The following is a 6368-nucleotide window of genomic DNA, read 5'->3' on the forward strand; positions in this document are numbered from 1 at the left end:
TATTAATATTTGAGGTAAGGAGATTTTGAAGTTGAAAGATATTTTTTGAAGTGTAGGCAAATACCGTTGAGGGTGTTCTGTTTGGCTTGTATCCCCATTTATATTAATGAAACTGGGGGTGTTTTTTCAGATTAAAAAGATGAGATCTAGAGGAGTTAGGAAACTTGTCCAAAACCAATCATAGAAATACTGAAACTAAAAATCATGTTGTTTAGGTATCAGTCTATAATTACTTTTCTACTACATAATGCTGCTCTTCAAATTTTTACTATATGAAGAAATAAAGATTTTTAAATATTTATCTAAATATAAAATCAAATATGTAACTTCTCCAGAGGATAACATCATCAAAACAGAGAAAGAGCCCTACGTTAATACAGAAAGTCTCATAGCATCTTAGGGACTATGTTGTACGATTTCTCCCAAGCAAGAATTCTAGCTGCAGCATCTATTATGCATTTGAATACACATAGCCCACTCTTAGATCTGCCACTTCCTGATTGTGTTTTCTTTCACAATGATTTCCTGCAACTTCAGCCACCTCACTTGTTAGGCAAGGGTAAAAATATTTACCCTGCTTACTGAATAAAGAAACTGGGAGCATATAATAAGCCTATATAAGTGAATGTTCTTTGAAAAAGCCAATTAATATAAATACATGGTATCTTAAGAGAGATTTTTTTTTGAAAGTCTGATTATACAAAAAGGTAACTTCAAGAAGAATCCCTCACTGGAAAAGTCAAAAGCCCTATACACCATTAATTTCAATTCTAGGGAATACTGCTCTAAATATTATGCACCTGTATTCCCAAGCTCTGGGCCATGAGGCTTTTGTTCATTTTCTTTCACTTAGATTTTCTGATTTGTCTCTCTGACCACAATGCTAGTATCAAACAGTACAGATGTGTCTCCTCTGTTCTTGAGACAGACCTGTTTGGGAATTTCAAAGAAGTGGAGAACCGTATCCTAGGGCTGAAACAGTTTATAAGTGGTCCAGTAAACTCTGTTGCCAGAAAATTTCTGCAACAGTATTATAAGGCCCATTTGTATGAATGAGGAAATAGAAACTGTGAGAGGATCCCTAGCTAGCTCACTGCTGGTAAGTGGAAGAGCAAATATCAGAGCCTGTATCTCTCTGATTCCAATTTCTGCTCTCCAGGGAACCAGAGAGTTCAAAACAGGAAAGGGAATAAAAGCTGAGCAAAACCAAGGCTAAGAGCCAACTGGGAGAAGAAATAGAGTTTTAAGATTTTAAAAGGGTACTTAAATTCTGTATTTAAAAAAGGAAGAAGAGATGGAGAAGTAATTTCATGGAGATGACAGAAAGAGAAAACAGTTTATAGTTCTCTTATCTTGAGGATTTGGAGAGTTGTTAGTAAATTTTATTGTTTTAATTTGAGAATGAATCAGCATCGCCTTGGGCAGCACAGCTGTCACTATCAGCAAGCGAAAAACACAAGATCAGATTCAGCAAAGAACTCTGGAAAAAGACAATTGTCCCCATCCTTCCAATCCTATAGAAGGATCAAGTTTGTAAGGGGTGGAAAATTAGGGGCTGATATGATTAATTTTAATGTGTCAACTTACTTATGCTAAGAGATTTCCAGATAGCTGGTAAAACATTATTTCTGGGTGTGTCTGTGATGGGGTTTCTGGAAGATATTAGCATTTGAGTCAACAGACAGTGTAAGGAAGATCAGCCTCATCAATGTGTGTGGGCATAATTTAATCCTTTGAGAACCTGAATAGAATAAAAGTGTGAAAGGTGAGCAAATTTGCTCTCTGCACAAGCTCGGACATCCATCTTTGCCTGCCCTCAGACACTGGCACATCTGGTTCCCGAGACTTCAGGTTTGAAGTAGAATTATACCATCTTCTTCCCTGGGCCACTAGCTTGGAGATGGCAGATCATGGGCCTTTCAGCCTCCACAATTGTGTGAGTCAATCCGCGTAACAAATCTCTTTATCTATATCTATCCTATTGGCTCTGTTTCTCCGGAGAACCCTGACTAATACAGAGGTGTCATGACTTAGTGAACTGACTCTATGCATTATTTGAAGTCATAGAAACAAAGTTGTTTTACCAGCCACAACATTCACTATTCATCCTGATTCATTCTAATTTTAATAAATATTATTTAGGGTATGAAACCTGTGGAGAAAACACAAACAATAGGATGAGCTGTTCTTTTTCTCTTTTATTTTCATCTTATGAATTCCTTTTCTTGGTACATAATGCTTTAACATGTTACAATGTGCTTTCATATTAGGGTTTTCAGATATTACATGGAACATACCTACACTAAAATATATTTGCTGTTTATCTGAAATTCAGATTTCATTGGTTGTCCTATATTTTATCTGGCAACCCTATCTTATGTCGATTGTTTTCACTTGAGGTCCACAACAACCTTGTTGTGGTTAAGAATTGTTGATAATTTTCAGATAAATAAGCTGAGATTCAAACCTTTTAATTGACTTTTCAAAATTCTCTTAAGTCCCCTGATACATGGTGATGTGTATTGTTGCCACTAATGTAAGTCTGAAACTGTTCAGCAGACTGAGAAAGAGAAATACAGGGATAGAGGCAGAGGGACAAAGAATAATGAGGAAATTAAACAAATATCTGACATTGAAGATCTCACCAGTAGGGCTGGACTATATGTTTCTAAAAAAACATTTTGAAAATAGATCTGATTTAGATGAGATCCATAATCAAGCCATCTGGTTTGTGAGCAGAGCATGACAGCAGGAATGCCCCCAGTGAAAATGGTGTCACTGGATCTTATATAATAGCAAAGGGAAACACAGTTATTCCGAGAAGAAGATCAGAATATCAGCTATGGCTGTGAGTGAAGTGATGGGGTCTGGTTTTTAGAGAAGAGGAACAGGAAAAGAAGTAAGTGCCAAATACAGTCATGGCACGGAGGAGGGAATACTTGAACTGGGTTTCAGATGCAGAAGGAAGGTGTCAGTCATTCAGGGGGAAAGAACATTAAGGGAAGATATTTGATTTTCTCTTTTCACCAAAACCCCCAGATAGATTTAAAATTAAATGTACAAAAAGAAGAAAAACTAAAATAGAAGAAAATACGAATGTACATTGAATTGTGGTTCTCCAGAGAAACAGAAACAGTAGGATATGTATGTATGTATGTATGTATGTATGTATGTATGTATGTTAAAGAATTGGCTCATGCAATTGTGGATGCTGAGAAATTCCAAAATCTGCAGTCAGCAAGCTGGAGACCCAGGAGAGCTGATGGTATAGTTCCAGTCTAAGTCTGAAGGTAAGAGAAGACCCATATTCCAGTTTGAAGACAATCAGGTAGAAAGTGCAACTTCTTCCTTACCCCACCATCTGTTCTATTCAGGCTTTCAGAGGGTTGGGTGAGACCCACTAACATTGGAAAGGATAATCTGCTTTACTCAAATGTTAAACTCATTCAGAAACACACTCACAGGTACACCCAAAATAATGTTTAACCAAATACCTCGGCACCCCATGGCCAGTCAAGCTGACACATGAAGGTAACCATCACATACATTAAACTCATTTGAAATGGCCACGGACTTTCTAAGCATAAATTCAGTGAAAGGAAACTCAGAAACTATTTCAACCACATAAACATATAATATTTTTTTGTCTCTTCAAACACCGTAAAAACTTAAATATTAATCGTCAAGTAGGGAAAAATGCAATATATATGGCAAAACATAGACATCTTCACTATATAAGTTTCACAAAACATCAGGAAAAACACAGATGCCTCAACAAAATAAAAGGAGGAAAGGAAGACAGAAAGTTGATTAATAGAAAAAGAAGTAAAGATATGATTTTTTTTTTTTTTTTTTTTTTGAGACGGAGTCTTGCTCTGTCGCCCAGGCTGGAGTGCAGTGGCACAATCTCGGCTCACTGCAAGCTCCGCCTCCCGAGTTCACGCCATTCTCCTGCCTCAGCCTCTCCGAGTAGCTGGGACTACAGGCGCCCGCCACCACGCCCGGCTAATTTTTTGTATTTTTAATAGAGACGGGGTTTCACCGTGGTCTCGATCTCCTGACCTCGTGATCCGCCCACCTCGGCCTCCCAAAGTGCTGGGATTACAAGCGTGAGCCACCGCGCCCGGCCGTACAGATATGATTTAACACAGTAGAAATCAATGAAATATGAGTTACAGTAAAACAATTTTTGTCAATTTGGCAAATTTTAATGGCATAATTATTAGTGTTAGTAAGAATATAAAGAAAGTTCTATGCCACACGTGCCTCATGTGGGAGTCAATTTTGTACAATTTGTTAGGTTAGCAATTTGTCTTCTTAGAGAGGTTCAATTCAAGCTCAAATTTTTGTTAAAAAATTCAGAGAAGTATTTATAATGAAAATAAAAATACCTCAAATGTCTTACAACACAGGATCTGTTAAGTAAGCCAGTTTCCTCTAGAGAAAAGAATATTAGATAACTCTTGGAAGATGTGTTTTGGTGAATATTTACTGTATTGGAAAAGTCTCCGGAGAAACAATTAAGTGGAAAAACAGAGGGGAAAAAGCTATATTTTTGTAAAGCACACACACGTGCACACACACACACATGCACACGTGCACACACACACGCACACACACGTGCACACACACACACACGCACACACACTATAAAGCACTGGAAAGAACTCACTGAAACAATAGTAAGTTTATGAGTGATTTTAATATTCTTCCATATATTTTATATTTTAACTTTTATAATCATAAATTTAGTATTTTGAAGTTAAACTTTTTAATAAAGTCAACATGCATACTGAAAAATGAACAAATAACAACGGAACAGCTGGATGAAATTTTACAAACTTGAACACATTCTTGTAACTACTCCCCAGACCAAGAAATAGCTCACTATTTGCATTCTCCCAGTATCTATCTTGGGACAGCTATTTTTTACTTACTTTCACCTGATTTTGAAGTTTGTGTAAGTGGAACATACAGTATCTCACTCATTATGCTTGGCTTCTTTTGCTCCAGTTTATGCTTGTGAATTTCATTCTCATCTGCAGCAGTATTTTGTTTGTTCTCTCATTACTGTATAATGTTCCATTGCATAAATTTACCACTATTAATTTATTTTTTCTATTATAGATAGGGGTTTGGGCTATATTTTTTGATGTGTCTTCTGGGTGAACATAAATACATAATTTTATTTGGCATATACCTTGAAGTGAATTTACTGGTGTATTAGTCCATTTGCACACTGCTATAAAGAACTGCCTGAAGCTGGGTAATTTATAAAGGCAAGAGGTTTAATTGACTCAGTTCAGCATGGCTGTGACGGCCTCAGAAAACTTAACAATCATGGTGGAAGGTGAAGGGGAGCAAGGCACCTTCTTCATAAGGCAGCAGGAAGGAGAAGTGCTGAGAGAAGGGGGAAGAGCCCCTTACATAATCATTAGATCTTGTGAGAACTGACTATCATGCGAACAGCATGGGGGAAACTGCCTTTATGATTCAATTACCCCCACCTGCTCCATCTGGTCTCTCCCTTGACATGTGGGGATTATGGGGATTACAATTCAAGATGAGATTTGGGTGGGGACACAAAGCTTAACCATATCAACTGGATTGTTGCCATTTGTCTGTTTAGCTTTATTAGATACTACCAAACTATTTTCCAAAGTGGTTGCACCAATTTTTACCCTTGCTGGTAGTGTATAAAATGTCTAATGGCTTCACATTCCCACCAACTTTAGTATTGTCAGTTGATTTCTTTGTTTTGATTTGGTTTGGTTTGGTTTGTTCAGTTAAGCAATTCTGGTGGGTGTGTATTTAAGTTATTGTGATTTTAATTGATGTCTAATAGAATTGAGCACCTTTTCATATATTATTGGTCTTTTTTTCCTCTTTTAAGAAATATCACTCAGATTGCATTCTCTTCCCCTCACTCTCCCAAAGGAAGAGAAAAATGATCGGCAATGGCAAATGGCAGTTGCAGCAAACCATTGCCAAGAGCCAGCTTCATGCTCAGAAAAGAATGCTGCTGTCTGTCCTCATGGTTTTCTGGTTCTTTAGACATTCAGAAAAACTTCTCCCATAATGATCCCTGAAAGAATAGTCTTTAGATATCCACTATTGGAATTCTTCTGCATTTATTCTATTAATATGCAGTAATTACTTATATATACAGGTCATGAGTCCTATATTGACTATATTTATTACAAATATCTTCTTCTAACAGGTAGTTTGCCTCTTGGCTCATAATGGTGCTTTATTTTTGTTGTTATTATTGTAGTAGGAACACTTGATATGCATAATACAGTTAACTATAGGCACAATGTTGTACAGAAGATCTATATAACTTATTCATATTTTATAACTAAAAGTTC

At 36.8% G+C, this 6368-nt stretch overlaps 1 pseudogene; it reads right to left on the reverse strand.

Moving 5' to 3' along the window:
- Window positions 1-5897: 5897 nt before the first annotated feature.
- Window positions 5898-6101, reverse strand: LOC116474077 (small nucleolar RNA U3; annotated as a pseudogene).
- Between the last annotated feature and the right edge of the window lie 267 nt (window positions 6102-6368).

Source organism: Hylobates moloch, unplaced genomic scaffold, assembly GCF_009828535.3.
Source record: "Hylobates moloch isolate HMO894 unplaced genomic scaffold, HMol_V3 SCAFFOLD_8, whole genome shotgun sequence".
In the NCBI taxonomy this organism is placed as follows: domain Eukaryota; kingdom Metazoa; phylum Chordata; class Mammalia; order Primates; family Hylobatidae; genus Hylobates; species Hylobates moloch.